This window comes from Chiloscyllium plagiosum, unplaced genomic scaffold (assembly GCF_037043375.1).
Source record: "Chiloscyllium plagiosum isolate Xiang-an unplaced genomic scaffold, Cpla_swu_hap1 HiC_scaffold_39, whole genome shotgun sequence".
Taxonomy (NCBI): domain Eukaryota; kingdom Metazoa; phylum Chordata; class Chondrichthyes; order Orectolobiformes; family Hemiscylliidae; genus Chiloscyllium; species Chiloscyllium plagiosum.
The window spans coordinates 36,964,243-36,983,281 of record NW_028270177.1 but is presented as its reverse complement, the minus strand read 5'-3'; the positions used below and the strand labels follow the sequence as shown (position 1 = coordinate 36,983,281).

The 19,039-nt window shown below is 45.8% G+C and overlaps 1 pseudogene; it reads left to right on the top strand.

Annotated features, from left to right (window-relative positions):
• Positions 1 to 1,898: 1,898 nt before the first annotated feature.
• On the top strand, positions 1,899 to 14,185 carry LOC148138657 (zona pellucida sperm-binding protein 3-like; annotated as a pseudogene).
• Positions 14,186 to 19,039: the final 4,854 nt, after the last annotated feature.

The window sequence follows — 19,039 nt, the reverse complement described above, 5'->3', positions numbered from 1 at the left end:
TGGATTAGAGTAGAAAGAAAAATCTCTACCCTGTGGATGAAGACATCTCCATACATCTACTAATCCTAATTCTTTGTTCAGATCCATCAATTGTCTAGATCTGGGAGATACTCCTGCAGTACTCTTGGGAATCCTGTCTATTTCCGGATCCATAATACAATTAAAGTCTCCCCCTATAATTATATGACGGGCATCAAAAGCCATCAATTTTGAGAAGGCTTCCGTTATAAATTTAAAGGGGTGTGCCGGGGGGCAGTACAAATTTAAAATCCCATATTCCTCTCCATTTATGAGAGCTTTAATCAAGATATATCGTCCAGATTCGTCTTTTATCTGCTTTAGGATTTTGAAAGGGAAATTCTTCCGAACAAGAATAACAACTCCCCTGCTTTTTGAGCTAAAAGAAGAAAAAAAGGCCTGATCAAATCCGCCCTGTCGTAATTTCAAGTGTTCTTTATCTGACAGATGCGTCTCCTGTAGGAGAGCTATATCAACTCTTTCCTTCTTAAGATTTGATAATATTTTCTTCCTTTTAAGTGGCGAATTACTCCCTTTGACATTCCAGGTGCACCACTTAACCGATTGATCAACCATAATCCTCTGGGCCAATCCGAGACCCCTCGGGAGGGGGAACCCTATCCAGAACATCCCGGGCATGGAACATGTAAAATTTACAAAAATAAACCCTCTTTAATACACCCACAACAATACAGTAAAAAACTATTTCTAAATAAAAAAAATATAAAACGTATCTAAGTGGAGACTTTCCCCCTTGTTCCCAGGGGGCATCACTTCCTCTCCAAAAATCCCTCATATCCTCTCCCAACCAATGCCCCACCCTTGACCCAGGCACTCCTCAATAAAGTGAGGAAAATTCAAATATAATACAAAGCTAGAGTTAACAGTGAGCACCCCACCCCCACCCCTACCAACACCTGGGTATATTTGGTAATGTTAATACCATATATAAACATATAACTATAAAATTACCAGTTCAACAAATAATAATTAAATATGATAATACAAAATAACGAAGGGAAAAACAACCCCGCTCCTAAAGACAGAGGTAAAATCGAATAAAGTAACCACCTCCCCCCACCAACATTAACCAAATCCCCCAGCTTATATATACATATATATACATACACATACATATATATATATATACATACATACACACACACACACACATATACATACACCCCTCATATATACATAAAATAATAACAGAAAACAACTCCAAGGGGGGGGGGGGGGGAGAAAATCAAATCCCTCTCCCCACCCCCCATAATAATATTAAGCAATAAGGTAAGAAGAAAAAAGGGAGGGGATATAAACCAAAACGGGGGGGGAAGGCAGACCAACATCCATTATGTCCTACAGTTTATCTAAGAGAGTCCAAGAATTCCTTAGCCTTTTCTGGTGATCCAAAGTTATATACAGATCCTTCATGGTTAAAACGTAACATCGCTGGGTAGCGTAAGGAGTACTGTACATTTAAGTCCCTTAAACGCTTCTTCGCCTCGTCGAATGCCTTCCTCTTTCGAACCAGAGCCGGGGAAAAGTCCTGAAATAGCATGATCTTGGATCCTTTGTAGATCATAGCTTGGGGGTCTTTCCCGAGATTTCTAGAGGCTTCTAGGAGTATCTGCCTCTCCCTGTAGCTCTGCAGCCGGAACAGGACCGGGCGTGGGCGCTGGTTCGAGCCGGGCCCGCGTATTGCTACCCGGTAGGCCCATTCTACCCTTACCTGGCCTGATCCAGCTTGCAGATTTAAAAGTTGTGGCAGCCACTGCTCCAGGAATGCTGTAAGCTGGCCTTCCTCTTCTCGTTCGGGAAGGCCCAGCAAACGAATATTTTTTCGACGACCTCGATTATCGAGGTTGTCAATATGATTTTCCAAGGTCCGGACTCGCTGCTCGAGAGTCCGGACCTGATCCACGGCCGATTGAGCGGTTGTCTCCGAGGTCGCGGCCTTTAGCTCCGCCCCTCCGACTCGGCGTTGAATTTCTTCAATTTCACGGTCGTGCTTCTGCAGCGCGGCCGAGAGCGACTCCCAACGATTCCTGGATTCGACGATAAAGGCATCAATCTTCGAGTCAAGCTTGGAAAGCATTTCTGCAAGGCTTGTTACTGTTGGTAAGTCCCCCGGGGCGGCTGTGGACGCCTCTGCTGCAGCTGGAGCGTGTGGGGGAGGGGTTCCTGCTTGCTGAGAGCTGCGGGCTCCCTTCCCTTTAGTCATTTTAACTTAGGATAGAGTTGCTTAAATATAATATTACACCACTAATTCAGTTACTAAACTATTATAAATGATTTATAAATGATTTGGTGAGCTTGGTAGGGGGTAGGTGACCCACTGTGCCCAAGTCTTGGGAGGAGCACTATAGACTCAGTCTTACTGGATCGCCGCCATCTTGGATCCCCCTGCCCCTCCTATTCTAAGGACCTGCAAGTCCTGGACTGCTTCTGATACCAAATTCTAGCCACCCACAACTGGAGGAAGGACACCTCATCTTCCACCTTTAGGATCTTTCGGACCCTCCAACCTGATGAGATCAATGTGGTCTTTGCCAGTTCTGATCTCGTGTTCTTCCCCTCCCATCCCAGATCCAACTTTCTAACTCAGCACAGTCCTTTCTGAACTGTCCAACATGTCTATCATCTTTCCCACCTATCACCAGCAGCCCCCACCTTCATCTCCCTGTTGTATTCCCAGCTACCTTTCACCCAGCCCCACTCCCTCCCACTTATCTGTCTGTTGCCTTGGAGTCTCCTCCCACATTCCTGATGCTGAGCTTATTCTTGAAATGTTGACTCCCCTGTTCCTCAGATGCTGCCTGACTGGCTGTACTTTTCCAGCACCACATGGTTTGACTCGACCAGTAGTCATAATGGCATAAACCCGGAGAGGGGTGTAAATAAGTTCCATTTCAAAGCTCCAAAACAACCACTGAAAGCTAACTCTACTAATTCTGGTTCTGCGAGCTGGACTGCACCCGTTCAGGCTGCTGCTTTTATTCCAATTTCTTAAACAAACCCCAAGGCCTCATAAGCTGTTTACTTCGCTGGTTACTAATAGACAGTTACCTGCTTTTGCCTCCAAGTTTCTTTTCAAAAACCAGGACAAAATATAATTCTTACATTGACAGTACTGTCACATGCTGGAGACCCTGGATGGAATTTACCCTCTGGACTAAAAGCAAGATACTGTGTAGCCTGTAAATCTGAAGCAAACCACACAATCCTGGGGAAAAACAAAGTGGTCTGGCAGCATTGGAGGAGATACTGTAAATTGAAACTTTATTGCTGGAACAGCGCAGCAGGTCAGGCAGCATCCAGGGAACAGGAGATTCGACGTTTTGGGCACAGGCCCTTCTTCAGGAGATACTGTGAACCTTACAAAAGTCACAACACATTCTCTTGCATTCTCGCTGGCGGCATAGCAGTGCAGTGGTTAGCATTACTGCATCATCGCACCAGGGACCTGGGTTCGATCCCCGCATTGGCCAATGATCTGTGTGGAGTTCTCCCTCCATCTGTCTGGGTTTCCTCCCACAATACAACAACTAACAACAGGAAAGCAGATGACCTCAAGGTGTGGTTAGGAACTTGGGACTGGGATACCATAGCAATTACAGAAACCTGCCTGTGATAGATTGGACTGGCAGCTTGAAGTTCCACAATACAAACGTGACAGGAAGGGAGGCAAGAGAGGAGGGGGAGTGATGTTTTTGACGAGGGATATCGTTGCAGCTGTACTCTGGGAGGGTATTCTTGGGAATACATCCACGGAAGTTGTTTGGGTTGAACTGAGAAATAAGAAAGGGATGATCACCTCATTGGGATTGTATTATAGACCCCCCCAATAGTCAGAGGGAAATTGAGAAACAAACTTGTAAGGAGATCTGAGTTATCTGTAAGAATAATAGGGTAGTTATGGTAGGGGATCTTAACTTGCCAAACATAGACTGAGACTGTCATAGTGTTAAGGGTTTAGATGGAGAGAAATTTTTGAAGTGTGTACAAGAAAATTTGTTGATTCATTATGTCGATGAACCGACTAGAGAAGTTGCAAAACGTGACTACTCTTGGGAAATAAGGCAGGGCAGGTGACTGAGGTGTCAGTGGGGGAGCATTTTGGGGCCAGCGACGATAATTCTATTAAGTTTTTAATAGTGATAGAAAAGGATAGACCATATCTAAATGTTGAAGTTCTAAATTGGAGAAAGGCCAATTTTGACGGTATTAGGCAAGAACTTTCAAAAGCCGATTGGGGGCAGATTTTTGCAGGTAAAGGGACGGCTGGAAAATGGGAAGCCTTCAGAAATGAGATAACACGAATCCAGAGAAAGTATATTCCTGTCAGGGTGAAAGGGAAGGCTGGTAGGTGTAGGGAATGCTGGATGACTAAAGAAATTGAGGGTTTGGTTAAGAAAAAGAAGGAAGCATATGTCAGGAATAGACAGGATAGATCAATGAATCCTTAGAAGAGTATAAAGGTGGTAGGAATATACTTAAGAGAGAAATCAGGAGGGCAAAAAGGCGACATGAGCTAGCTTTGGCAAATAGAATTAAGGAGAATCCAAAGAGTTTTTACAAATACATAAAGGACAAAAGGGTATCTAGGGAGAGAACTGGGCCCCTCAAAGTACAGCAAGGCGACCTTTGTGTGGAGCCGCAGGAGACCGGGGAGATACTAAACGAATATTTTGCATCAGTATGTACTGTGGAAAAGGACTTGGATGATATAGAATATAGGGAAATAGATGGTGACATCTTGAAAAATGTCCATATTACAGAGGAAGAAGTGCTGGATGTCTTGAAATGGATAAATCACCAGGACCTGATCAGGTGTTCCCCAGAATTTTGTGGGAAGCTAGGGAAGTGATTGCTGGACACCTTGTAACCTCAATAGTCACAGGTGAGTTGCTGGAAGACTGAAGGTTGGCTAACGTGGTGCCACTGTTTAAGAAGGGTGGTAAGGACAAGCCAAGGAACTATAGACCAGTGAGCCTGACGTTGGTGGTAGGCAAGTTGTTGGAGGGAATCCTAAGGGACAGGACGTACATGTATTTGGAAAGGCAAGGACTGATTAGGAATAGTCAACATGGCTTTGTGCGTGGGGAATCATGTCTCACAAACTTGATTGAGTTTTTTGAAGAAGTAACAAAGAGGATTGATGAGGGCAGAGCAGTAGATGTGATTGAGATGGACTTCAGTGAGGTGTTTGACAAGATTCCCCATGGGAGACTGGTTAGCAAAGTTAGATCTCATGGAATACAGGGAGAACTCGCCATTTGGATACAGAACTGGCTCAAAGGTAGAAGACAGAGGGTGGTGGAGCGTTGTTTTTCAGACTGGCGGCCTGTGACCAGTGGAGTGCCACAAGGATCAGTGGTGGGTCCTCTACTTTTTGTCATTTTTATATAAATGATTTGAATGTGAACATAGGAGGTATCGTTAGTAAGTTTGCAGATGACACCAAAATTGGTGGTGTAGTGAGCTGCGGAGGAGGTTACCATGATCCAATGTGATTGGGCCATGTCGATTTCACCAGTTTCCTCATTTCCCCTCCTCCCAGCTCTACCCCATCCCATTTATCTTGAGGGCATCCCCTCATTCCTGATGAAGAGCTTGTGCATGAAGCATTGTCTCTCTTGTTCCTCAGATGCTGCCTGACCGGCTGTACCTTTCCAGCAACTCACTTTCTGACTCTGATCTCCAGCATCTGCAGTCCTCACTTTCTCCCAACTGAGCACGTGCACCGAGAAATTGTAAATGGAGTTCAATGTAGATCAGTATGAGGTGTTACGTATTGGGAAGTCACATCAAGGTAGGAGTTTCATGATGAATGTTCGGGCCTTAAGGAGTGTAGTGGAACAGAGGGACCTTGGAGTTCAGGTGTATGGTTCTCTGAAAGTGGAGTCACGGGTAGACAGGGCAGTGAAGGAGGCTTTTGACACACTGGCCTTCATCAGTCAGGGCATTGAGTAGAGATGTTGGGAAGTTATGTTGCAATTATACAGAATGGTGACGAGGCCTGCACTTGGAGTATTGTGTTCAGTTTTGGTCACCTTGCTGTAGGAAAGATGTTATTAAACAGGATAGAGTGCAGAAGGAATTTACAAGGATGTTGCCAGGACTCCGGGTCTGAGTTGGAGTGAGAGGTTACAAAAGCTCAGACGTTTTTCTTTAGAGCAAAGGAGCCTGGGGTGGGAATCTTATGGAAGTGTAAAAGATCAAGAAAGGCATGGATGGGATGAATGTGCTCAGTCTTTTTCCCGGGGTTGAGGAGTCAAGGACTAGAGGGCACCAGTTTAAGGTTAGAGGGGAGAGAATGAAAGGGAATTGAGGGGCAATGATTTCACACAGAGGGAGGTCCGCATATGGAATAGGAAGCCAGCAGAGGTGGTTGAGGCAGGTACATAAACAACGTTCAAAGTGCATTTGGACAAATTCATGGATAGGAAAGGATTAGAAGGCTGTGGGACATGTACAGGGAAATGGGGTTCGTGGGGATGGACATTTTCATAGGCAAGGACCAATTTGCCAAGGGGAGTAGGTTCCACAATTTCCCCACCCTCAATGATGGGGGAACCCAGCACAAAGGATAAGGCTGAAACATTTGCAACAACCTGCAGCCAGTAATCTCCAAAGGGCCAATCCATTGTAGTCCCCAGCATCACCGATACCTGTCTTCAGTCAGCACTATTGACTCCATGTGACAAACAGCTGCAGACATTGGATACTGTGACGCCAATGCACCCTGACTAACATTGTGGGAATAAGGTGAAAAGAGCTGTTATCCTGAACGTGCCGTGTCCCTATGCATTGTTCCAGTACAGCTACAACTGCAGCATCTACCTGGAAATGGAGAAGATTGCCCAGTAGTGTCCTGTTGACAAAATGTGGGATAAATCCAACCTTGCCAATTACTCCCCCACCAATCCACTCTCAATCACAAGCGAAGTGTTGGAAAGTTTTGTCAACAGTGTTATCAAGGCACATGTCCTCCACACTAAACTGTTCACTGATGCTCAGTCTGTGTTCCACCAGGGCTACCCAGCTCCTGATCTCAGTACAGCTTGGTCAAAATGAGTAAAAGAGCTGAACTTAAGAGGGGAAGTGAAGGTGACTGCTTGAAGACCAAGGCAGAATTTCATTGAACAATTTACCAAGGAGTCCTCAGAAAATTGGACTCAGTGGGATTAGAAAAAGCTCTTTGCTGGTTGGAGTCCTGCCCTGCACAAAGAAAGATGGTTCTGGTTATCAATGTTCAATCACCACATTCCCAGGACATCTCTGCCAGAGTTCCTCAAGGTACTCTCTTAGAAACAACCATGTCAACTGCTCCATCAAAGACCTTCCCTCCATCAGAATGTCAGAAGTGGGGATGTTTGCTCATGATTGCCCATTGTTCAGCCCCATTGACAACGTCACAGATACTGAAACAGTCCCTGTTCAAATGCAGCAAGACCTGAACAACATTCTCATTCAGAACACACAACTGTCAGGCAATGACCGTCTCCAACAAGGGAAAATCTCACTGTCATACCATGACAGTCTCCATGACATTCCCATTGCACAATCCCTCACTATTAAACATCCTGTGGCTTCTCTGCCTCGGCTGGGATTTGTTGCCTGTCCCTAATTGCCCTTGATTTGATTGGTTTACTCAGCTATTTCAGAATCAGCGATATTGCTGTGGGTCTGGAGTCACATTTCGGCCAGACCATGTCAAGATGGTAGATTCCCTTCCCTAATGGGAATTGTGAATAATAAAAGATTAGTTTCACAGTCACAATTACTAAGATTAGATATTCGCAAAAAAGATAGAACACAAAATTCCATCAGTGACTACAATGAGATTTGAGCCCCAGCCTCAGATGATTAACCTGACCCACTGAATTCCTGTCTCAGTAACACTACCATTATGCCACTTGTTCCACCCATCTGTAGACAGAAGCCTGAGCCTGAGACAGATAGCTCAGTGATAGCCATTAGTGTCACGGAATCAGGAGTTTAATTAACATAGAATCCCTGCAGTGTGGAAACAGGCCGTTCAGTCCAATAAGTCCATACTGACCCTCTGAAAAGTAAGCCACCCAGACCCATCGCCTTACTTTCCATTTACCCCTGACTACTGCACCTAACCTAATCATCCCTGAACACAATGGTCCATTTAGCATAGCCAGTTAACTTAACCTGCACATAGAGCCATAGAGATGTACAGCTTGGAAACAGATCCTTCGGTCCAACTCATCCATGCTGACCAGATATCCCAACCCAATCTAGTCCCACCTGCCAGCACCCAGCCCATATCCCTCCAAACCCTTCTTATTCATATACACATCCAAATGCCTTTTAAATGTTACAATTGTACCAGTCTCCACCACTTCCTCTGGCAGCTCATTCCATACACGTACTACCCTCTGCGTGGAAACGTTGTCGCTAGGGTCTCCTTTATATCTTTCCCCTCTCACCCTAAACCTATGCCTTCTAGTTCTGGACTCCCCACCCCAGGAGAAGACTTTGTCTATTTACCCTATCCATGCCCCTCATGATTTTATAAACTTCTATAAGGTCGCTCCAGGGAAAACAGTCCCATCCTATTCAGCCTCTCCCTGCAGCTCAAATCCACCAAAGCTGGCAACATCCTTGTAAATCTTTTCTGAACCCTTTCAAGTTTCACAACATCTTTGCGGTAGGAAGGAGACCAGAATTGCACGCAATATTCCAACAGTGGCCTAACCAATGTCCTGTACAGCCGCAACATGATCTCCCAACTCCTGTACTCAATACTATCACCAATAAAGGAAAGCATACCAAATGCCTTCTTCACTATCCTATTCTACCGAAGACTCCACTTTCAAGGAGCTATGAACCTGCACTACATGGTCTCTGTTCAGCAACACTCCATCGGACCTTACCATTAAGTGTCTAAGTCCTGTTAAAATTTGCTTTGCCAAAATGCATCACCTCACATTTATCTAAATTAAACTCCATCTGCCACTTCTCAGCCCATTGGCCCATCTGATCAAGATCCCGTTGTAATCTGAGGTAACCCTCTTTGTTGTCCACTACACCTCCAATTTTGGTGTCATCTGCAAACTTACTAACGATACCTCCTATGTTTACATTCAAATCATTTATACAAATGATGAAAAGTAGTGGACCCAGCATCGATTCTTATGGCACACCATTCGTCACAGAGCTCCACTCTGAAAAGCAATCGACTACCACTACCCTATGTTTTCTACTTTCCAGCCAGTTCTGTATCCAAATCTCTGTATTCTATGAGATCTAACCTTGCTGACCAGTCATCCATGAGGAACCTTGTTGAATGCCTTACTGAAATTCATATCAATCATGCCCACTACTCTGCCCTCATCAATCCTCTTTGTTACTTCTTCAGAAAACTCAATCAAGTACATGAGACATGATTTCCCACGCACAAAGCCATGCTAACTATCCATAATCAGTCTTTGGCTTACCAAATACATGTGAATCCTGTCCCTCGGGATTCCCTCCAACAACTTGCCCACCACTGATGTCAGGCTGACCGGTCTATATTCCCTGGCTTTTCCTTAGCACCTTTCTTAAATCATGACAATGTGTTAGCCAACCTCCAATCTTCCAGCACCTCACCTGCAACTATCAATGATAGAAATATCTCAGTAAGGGGCCCAGTAATCATTTCCACAGCTTCTCCGAGATCGAAGGGACACCTGATTAGCTCCTAGGGATTTATCCATCTTTATCTAGAATCATACAATCCCTACAAAATGGAAACAGGCCATTTGGCCCAACAAGTCCACACTGACCTTCTGAAAGATAACCCACCCAGACTCATTCCCCTCCCCTACTCCCCTATTACTCTACATGTCGCCTCACTAATGCATCTAACTTACACATCCCTGAGGAAAGTTTGCATGGCCAATCCACCGAACCTGCACATCTTTAGACAGTGGCAGGAAACCAGAGCACCCAGAGTAATCCCACACAGACACAAGGAGAGTGTGCAAACTCCACACGGAGAGTCGCCCGAGACTGGAATTGAACCCATGTCCCTGGTGCACTGCTAACCAATGTGCCACCATGCTGCCCCATCTTCCCTTTTAGAGTGAATGTAAAATTCTCTGAACACCCCGCACCTGCATCTACCTATCACCAACCCAGCTGCCTTGCCCCCATCCCCAAAGGCATCTATCTATCGCAATCCGAGCTTCCTTGCCCCCACCCCTAACCTTCTATTTATCTCTAAGCCCCCTTTCCCAATCCACAATCCTGATGAAGGGCTTATACCCGAAACCGACTCTCCTGCTCCTCAGATGCTGCATGACCTGCTGTGCTTTTCCAGGGCCACACACTTTGACTGTGACCTCCAGAATCTGCAGTCCTCACTTTCTCCCTCAACACCATCCCCCAACAAACTCCACCAGAGCAAGGTCAGTGTGGGACACGATACATGAGCTTCCTCTGCTCATTGTCACTGAACAGACAGCTGTCTCTACACTTTTAAACTAAACGTACAGCTACACTGTCTACATCAAACACTTTCAATCCAGGGACATCCCTGAGTTAGAAACAGAGTAAAAGATTCTACTCTTTCCAACTGAAACAAAATCTTCCTCTTATCTTGAAAACTGGAAGGAAAGCTGTCCCCATCAAAGGTTCCCAGGACAGAGACAGCACGCGGTGAAATACAGAGTAAAACTGCCTCGAGTCTATGAATGAAAAGGAAAGTGAAAGTAAAGCTCTCCCTGCATTGTCCCGATCAAACACTCCCCAGACAGCGACATGACAAGTTAACATACAGAATAATGCATCTTCCATATTGACTCCATCAAACACTTCCAGGGGGAGGTGTAGTATAAGGTCATTCCCTTTGTTCTACCCAAACCCCATCCTCAGACAATCTCTCCGTGGGTCTCACTATCAGTCCCTCGGGTGAGGGAGGGAGGCAGGACCCAGCAGACACCCCCCTGGATCAATGAGCTATTTGTATCCATGGGGCCTTTTTTTTCACAATGTGCTCCCTCCTGTGTTTTTTTTTTCTTTTTCTTTTTTTTCTTTTTCTTTTTCTTAGACTCAAAGTGCTCTCTCCTGTGTATTTTTTTTTCCTCCCCCCTTTCTTTTTTTAACCCCACACTACCACCTAAGTGCGGTAGTGCTTATTTTATCCTCAGCACCCATGGTGTGTGTGTGCGCAGGTGTGAGACACAGTGTAAGACACAAAGTGCACGAATCTTTATTCAATTTCCACCACCAGGATGATAGGAAAACACCTGGGTGGCCAGTGACAAACACTGCCCTTCACATCAGTGGGCAGTGCTGTGTGATCAAAACAGTGAAGGGGAGGGTAGGGACTAAATCAAAATAGAATTGGAGGGAGAAATGATGCACTCCACTCCCTGCGGCGCCCACCTCTATCCATGGGGCCTTCACCATGAGACCTTGTGGAGCTGAATTCAGTCAGGTGACAGCACAGCAGCTCACAGCCACTCCTATTGATCCAAATGAAATAGGCCCTCCTGATAATAACTCAATGAGTTCAGTCATTGGTGGAAATTGTAGAGATTGGGGCTGGTTGATTGGTTCAATGTTGCAGCGTCTGGTCACATTGGTGTCAGGTGAGTGCAGGTTGTGTGTATAAAAGGAGCTGGTTGGGGGTGTGGGGGGATGGTTGAGTTGTTTAGGATCATGGGTGATTGTGTAGTGAGGGGTTTGTTCCCTCTGTTGGTGTTAGTTGGAGCTGTTTGTTGCTCTGAAACATGGCAACAGTTTCTGAGCCAGAGCTTTCCATGGACAATAGTGAGAGCCAGCCCTGTTCCTGAGAGAGTGCCTCCTCATGGGGGTCCCATTGGTTCTAGTTTCCGAATGTCTGAGGTTGGGAGTGTGTCCCCACTGCAGACTGTGATGGTGCAGTGTGGAGAGCACAACCTGCTGGTTAGGGCCCAGCTGGATTTATTTGGAACCAGGCACCTGGTTAAAGCTGCTGACCTGACCCTGGGGAGAGCAGGTTGTCGTCCAACCAGAGTGTTCCCTGAGAACCAGACTGTCCTCTTTGACTATGGGCTGCATGAGTGCGGCAGCAGATTGCAGGTAATGGGGGTTGTTTAAACTTGTTGGAAGCTTGGGCTGCAGAAGGTTCCTGGCTGAGAGACCATTAATCTTGAGAAGGACCATTCTCCTGCTTTCTCAAATCCTCAGTCCAGGTTCCTCTCCTGGATTGTCTGTGCCTGAACTGTTCTCTATCTCTAGCCTTGTGCTCCCATTCTCATTGGTTTGGAATCCCCTGATTACAGGAGTTGTTCTGTTACAATGTATGTTTTGTCAGTATGAATTGGGTATCATGTGGTGATTTGTGGGTGATGTTTTGATACTATGAACATTCTCCAAGTTTAGTTGTGACCTTCTAAAGTGTGATTTCGTTTTGTGATAGGGACTCTCTTCTCCAATAGTGAGGTCACAGGAACATAACTCATCGCAGCATGGCCTGTGGCTAGTTTGAGGGGAAAGTAGTTCCATTCCCACAAGACAAATTGACTTGATTCCCTCCCACTGGGGGCTAGTTTATGAATAAACTGACTCTCCTCCTTGAGCTCTACATTTGACCTGTTGGAAAGTCTTTTATTTAATACTAGTAAATTGTTGTTTCCTCTAATCTTGTCTCCTTGCTATTAATCTCTCGGTATTCTGCTAGCAATCTCTGCTCACAATCTGGAGGTTTCCTGATAACATCGAGAGTTGATGTCGGAAAGATCCCTGCAGCCTTGTTCCTGTGTTAACAATCACCATTTTTTAAAATTAGATTACTTAGTGTGGAAACAGGCCCTTGGGCCCAACAAGTCCATGTTGAAGGGTGACGTACCCAGACCCATTCCCCTACATTTACCCCTTCACCTAACATTTGGGGCAATTTAGCATGGCCAATTCACCTAACCTGCACATTTTTGGGATTGTGGGAGGAAACCCACGCAGACACAGGGAGAAGGAGCAAACTCAGTTGCCTGAGGTGGGAATTGAACCTGGGTCTCTGGTGCTGTGAGGCAGCAGTGCTAACCACCATGTCCCTGTTCCATCAATATTTATCTCTAACTCTGCCTGGGAGCCCAACACATCTCTTTAACCAACATTCGCATCAGGAATTCCCATCCTGATATTTGGCATTATGTAATACATTAAGTTGATCCTAAATGACTAACCCCTGAACTCTTGCACTTGAATACTGGTCTCTCCAGCTTGGTGTGGGAAAGCAGTCTCCTGGCCCTGAGCCTGTCGCGCTCCCTAAAGACTTGTCACAATGGGACGGTGTCATTGTAAACACTGTAGATCTTTCTCATTTCAGATCAGCCTCTCATTCTTTAACCTGGTGTCTTACAGATGACTGAAGATTTCCTGGTCTACACAACCCACCTGACCCACATCCCAAACTATCCTGGATCTGTCATTGTGAGAACCAATGGTGCTGTTGTTCCCATTGAATGTCGTTATTTGAGGTGAGACTCTTTACTTGATTGTCAGTACGATCCCCTGCTGTTGTCTGACACTGTCCTAAAATGGCTGCCCTGTCTCCCTCCCCCAGGAAGGGCAATGTGAGCAGCAATCCCATCAAGCCCACCTGGATCCCGTTCAGCTCCACCAGGTCTGGAGAAGGGCATCTGTCATTTTCCCTGCGTCTAATGAATGGTATGTGATGGGTGGCTGGGGAGGGATCTCCTGGTGTCTCTCTCTGAGTTGTACCCACTGGCTCCAACCCTTGTCTCGCTGTACTTCAGGTGACTGGCTGACAGAGCGCACTTCCACTGTCTACTCCCTGGGAGACCTCATTCACATTGAGGCATCTGTTTCAATGGCCAACCATGTGCCCCTGAAGCTGTACATTGATCGCTGTGTAGCTACACTGAGCCCAGACAAGGACTCCACCCCGAGATACAGCATCATTGACTACAATGGGTAAGGATCTCTGCTTTCTCCAGCTGCTCCCACCTCAATGACTTCACTCCATTCACTTCATGGCCCTTTGTCCATCTGCAGTTGCCTCCTGGACAGCAAAGCTGAGGACTCCTTTTCAACCTTTGTGTTGCCGAGAGACGGGCGGGAGCCAGACAAGCTCCGGTTTGACCTGGATGCCTTCCGTTTCTATGGAGATGAGCGATCCTTGGTAAGATGAAGCTGCTGATGTGCTTCTCCACCCTGGAGAGGGAGTCACTAAACACTGACTTGTTCTGTGTCCCTCAGATGTTCATCACCTGTCACCTGAGAGTTGCTGCAGTGGATCAGGGAGATTCCAGGAATAAAGCTTGTACTTTCCAGAAGCTGCAGAATATGTAAGTTCCCTCTCCCTGTCCCTCAGGGATGTTGTTGGGAGAGGTGATGCACCATGTGGTTGATGGGCTGTTTCTCTTGTTTAGTTGGACCCCATTGGAGGAGTCAGACAGTGACATTTGTGCCTGTTGCCATGTGGGGAATTGTGGGAGCACAAGAGAGATCCTGATCCCTTTCAGAGGAAGGAGAGACCTTGGTGCTGAACCTGGTAGGACAGTGACCCTCTAGATGTTGGGGATCTCCCCTCACCCCCCTCCCTTCCTTGACTGGGCTGTTTGATGTTTCAGAGAGTGAAGCTGGATTGAAGTGGGAGGGGGAGGCCTCACTTGGCCCCCTGATCATCCTGGATACTGAGCTGACCAACCTGCCAACTCAGCCCCTGACTGAGGGTGACAGAAAGTTGCAGGAGAGGTCTCCAAGCGGTGAGTTGGCTGCCTGCTAGTTTCCCTTTCTGTCCCTGTTTTCCCTCTGTAACCATTGGTTTCTCCTTGTTTTGTAGGTGTGGAGTCAGAGCTGGTTTTGATGGTGGTCCTGACTGTGACAGCTGTCTGTCTGATCTCTGCTTCATTGCTGGCCTTGTTCCTGTACAGGAGACACAAGCAAACACCCATCAACTGGTGATTGGAATAGTCAATAAAGCAGTGATTCATGGTGTCTTCTCTCTGGACCTGGTTTGTTTCATCATTCTTAGTTTAAACCATCCCTGGGTACAATCCCTGAGTTGAGCCTCTCCAATCCCTGAACTGAGCTTTCTGATTGATTGTGTTATGGAAGATATGTTTGCTGCTTTCAGGGAGTACAGGGGATTGATGACCACCTTGGAAAGGGGCTTTCCATTCTGATTAAATCACTGTTTGCAGAATGTGCTGGAAGAACTGCTCAGATGTGGCAGTGTCTGAGGGAGGAACAGCTGGTGTTTCTAGTCTGTTTAGATTCTCTTCAGCAGTGTCCAGGTGCGTTCCCAATGTTACCATCTCCCGGTGTGTGGCCAGTCCTGTTGTCAGTGTCCTGTTTTCCCTCGGAATACTGAAATCTACAGTATTCAGTTTTCAAACTGATGGGCTGAATGTTATCCTGTCCCTAAATCATCAAACTAAATGTCCAGAAAGGTATCTGCTCAGTCAAATGTTGAGAACCCCATTTGGAATATTGATTACTCTTGTTCTATTCTTTGAGGTGAATTTGTTCGACTGTGCTCACTCATCTAGAACAGGGGATGTAGTTTAAGCCATCTAGGACTACCTGCTCTTTAATCTTGAAATTTTTCAAGATGTCACCATCTTGTTCCCCATTTTCCACCTTCCATCTTGTCCTCCACAGTAAACACTGAACTGTTCTTGCTCCACATGGGAGTACAACATGTTAACAATAGTCATCAATGAAATGGAGGGCAAGATGTGTAATAGTGGCAGTGTAGCTGTGGAAGAGTAACTTCCGTGTACCAGACAGAGGCAGGCATAGCTGTGGTCCATGCAGGTGCCCATGGCTACCCCTTTGGTCTGATAGTTGGTTCCATCAACCAACCCCACCACCCTGTGGCTGAACACTCCAACTACCCCTCCTATTCTAAGGACATGCAAGTCCTGGACTACTTCTGCTACCAAATTCTAGCCACCCACAACTGGAGGAAGGACACCTCATCTTCCACCTTTAGGATCTTTCAGACCCTCCAACCTGATGAGATCAATGTGGACTTTGCCAGTTCTGATCTCGTGTTCTTCCCCTCCCATCCCAGATCCAACTTTCTAACTCAGCACAGTCCTTTCTGAACTGTCCATGTCTATCTTTCCCACCTATCACCAGCAGCCCCCACCTTCATCTCACTGTTGTATTCCCAGCTACCTTTCACCCAGCCCCACTCCCTCCCTCCCATTTGTCTGTTGCCTTGGTGTCTCTTCCCACATTCCTGATGCTGAGCTTATTCTTGAAATGTTGACTCCCCAGTTCCTCAGATGCTGCCTGACTGGCTGTACTTTTCCAGCACCACATGTTTTGACTCGAGACCAGTAGTCAGAATGGTATTAACCCTGAGGGGGGTAAAAAGTTCCATTTCAAGGCTCCAAAACAACCACTGAAAGCTAACTCTACTAATTCTGGTTCTGAGAGCTGGACTGCACCCGTTCAGGCTGCTTCTTTTATTCCAATTTCTTAAACAAACCCCAAGGCCTCAGAAGCTGTTTACTTCACTGGTTACTAATAGACAGTTACCTGCCTTTGCTCCAAGATTCTTGTCAAAAACCAGGAAAAAATATAATTCTTACATTGACAGTACTGTCACACGCTGAAGACTCTGGAAGGAATTTACCCTCTGGACTAAAAGCAAGATACTGCGCAGCCTGTAAATCTGAAGCAAACCACACAATCCTGGGGAAAAACAACATGGTCTGGCAGCATTGGAGGAGAGATACTGTAAACCTTTCAATAGTCACACTCAACACAAAACATGAACTGTGTTTCCACACACTCTGCCAAGATTTCTCTTGCATTCTCGCTGGCGGCATAGCCGTGCAATGGTTAGCATTACTGCATCATCGCACCAGGGACCTGGGTTTGATCCCAGCATTGGCCAATGATCTGTATGGAGTTCTCCCTCCATCTGTGTGGGTTTCCTCCCACAATACAACAACTAACAACAGGAAAGCAGATGACCTCAGGGTGTGGTTAGGAACATGGGACTGAGATACCATAGCAATTACAGAAACCTGCCTCAGTGATAGATTGGACTGGCAGCTTGAAGTTCCACAATACAAACGTGACAGGAAGGGAGGCAAGAGAGGAGGGGGAGTGATGTTTTTGACGAGGGATATCGTTGCAGCTGTACTCTGGGAGGGTATTCTTGGGAATACATCCAGGGAAGTTGTTTGGGTTGAACTGAGAAATAAGAAAGGGATGATCACCTCATTGGGATTGTATTATAGACCCCCCAATCGTCAGAGGGAAATTGAGAAACAAACTTGTAAGGAGATCTGAGTTATCTGTAAGAATAATAGGGTAGTTATGGTAGGGGATTTTAACTTGCCAAACATAGACTGAGACTGTCATAGTGTTAAGGGTTTAGATGGAGAGGAATTTTTGAAGTGTGTACAAGAAAATCTGTTGATTCATTATGTCGATGAATCGACTAGAGAAGTTGCAAAACGTGACTACTCTTGGGAAATAAGGCAGGGCAGGTGACTGAGGTGTCAGTGGGGGAGCATTTTGGGGCCAGCGACCATAATTCTATTAAGTTTTTAATAGTGATGGAAAAGGAGAGACCATATCTAAATGTTGAAGTTTTGAATTGGAGAAAGGCCAATTTTGACAGTATTAGGCAAGAACTTTCAAAAGCCGATTGGTGGCAGATGTTTGCAGGTAAAGGGACGGCTGGAAAATGGGAAGCCTTCAGAAATGAGATAACAAGAATCCAGAGAAAGTATATTCCTGTCAGGGTGAAAGGGAAGGCTGGTAGGTGCAGGGAATGCTGGATGACTAAAGAAATTGAGGGATTGGTTAAGAAAAAGAAGGAAGCATATGTCAGGAATAGACAGGATAGATCAATGAATCCTTAGAAGAGTATAAAGGTGGTAGGAGTATACTTGAGAGAAATCAGGAGGGCAAAAAGGGGACATGAGCTAGCTTTGGCAAATAGAATTAAGGAGAATCCAAAGGGTTTTTACAAATACATAAAGGACAAAAGGGTATCTAGGGAGAGAACTGGGCCCCTCAAAGTACAGCAAGGCGACCTTTGTGTGAAGCCGCAGGAGACCGGGGAGATACTAAACGAATATTTTGCATCAGTATGTACTGCGGAAAAGGACTTGGATGATATAGAATATAGGGAAATAGATGGTGACATCTTGAAAAATGTCCATATTACAGAGGAAGAAGTGCTGGATGTCTTGAAATGGATAAATCACCAGGACCTGATCAGGTGTTCCCGAGAATTTTGTGGGAAGCTAGGGAAGTGATTGCTGGACACCTTGTAACCTCAATAGTCACAGGTGAGTTGCTGGAAGACTGAAGGTTGGCTAACGTGGTGCCACTGTTTAAGAAGGGTGGTAAGGACAAGCCAAGGAACTATAGACCAGTGAGCCTGACGTTGGTGATAGGCAAGTTGTTGGAGGGAATCCTAAGGGACAGGACGTGCATGTATTTGGAAAGGCAAGGACTGATTAGGAATAGTCAACATGGCTTTGGGCGTGGGAAATCATGTCTCACAAACTTGATTGAGTTTTTTGAAGAAGTAACAAAGAGGATTGATGAGGGCAGAGCAGTAGATGTGATTGAGATGGACTTCAGTGAGGTGTTTGACAAGATTCCCCATGGGAGACTGGTTAGCAAAGTTAGATCTCATGGAATACAGGGAGAACTCGCCATTTAGATACAGAACTAGCTCAAAGGTAGAAGACAGAGGGTGGTGGAGGGTTGTTTTTCAGACTGGAGGCCTGTGACCAGTGGAGTGCCACAAGGATCGGTGGTGGGTCCTCTACTTTTTGTCATTTACATAAATGATTTGGATGTGAGCATAAGAGGTATAGTTAGTAAGTTTGCAGATGACACCAAAATTGGAGGTGTAGTGGACAGCAAAGAGGGTTACCTCAGATTACAACGGGATCTTGATCAGATGGGCCAATGGGCTGAGAAGTGGCAGATGGAGTTTAATTTAGATAAATGTGAGGTGATGCATTTTGGCAAGGCAAAGTTTAACAGGACTTAGACACTTAATGGT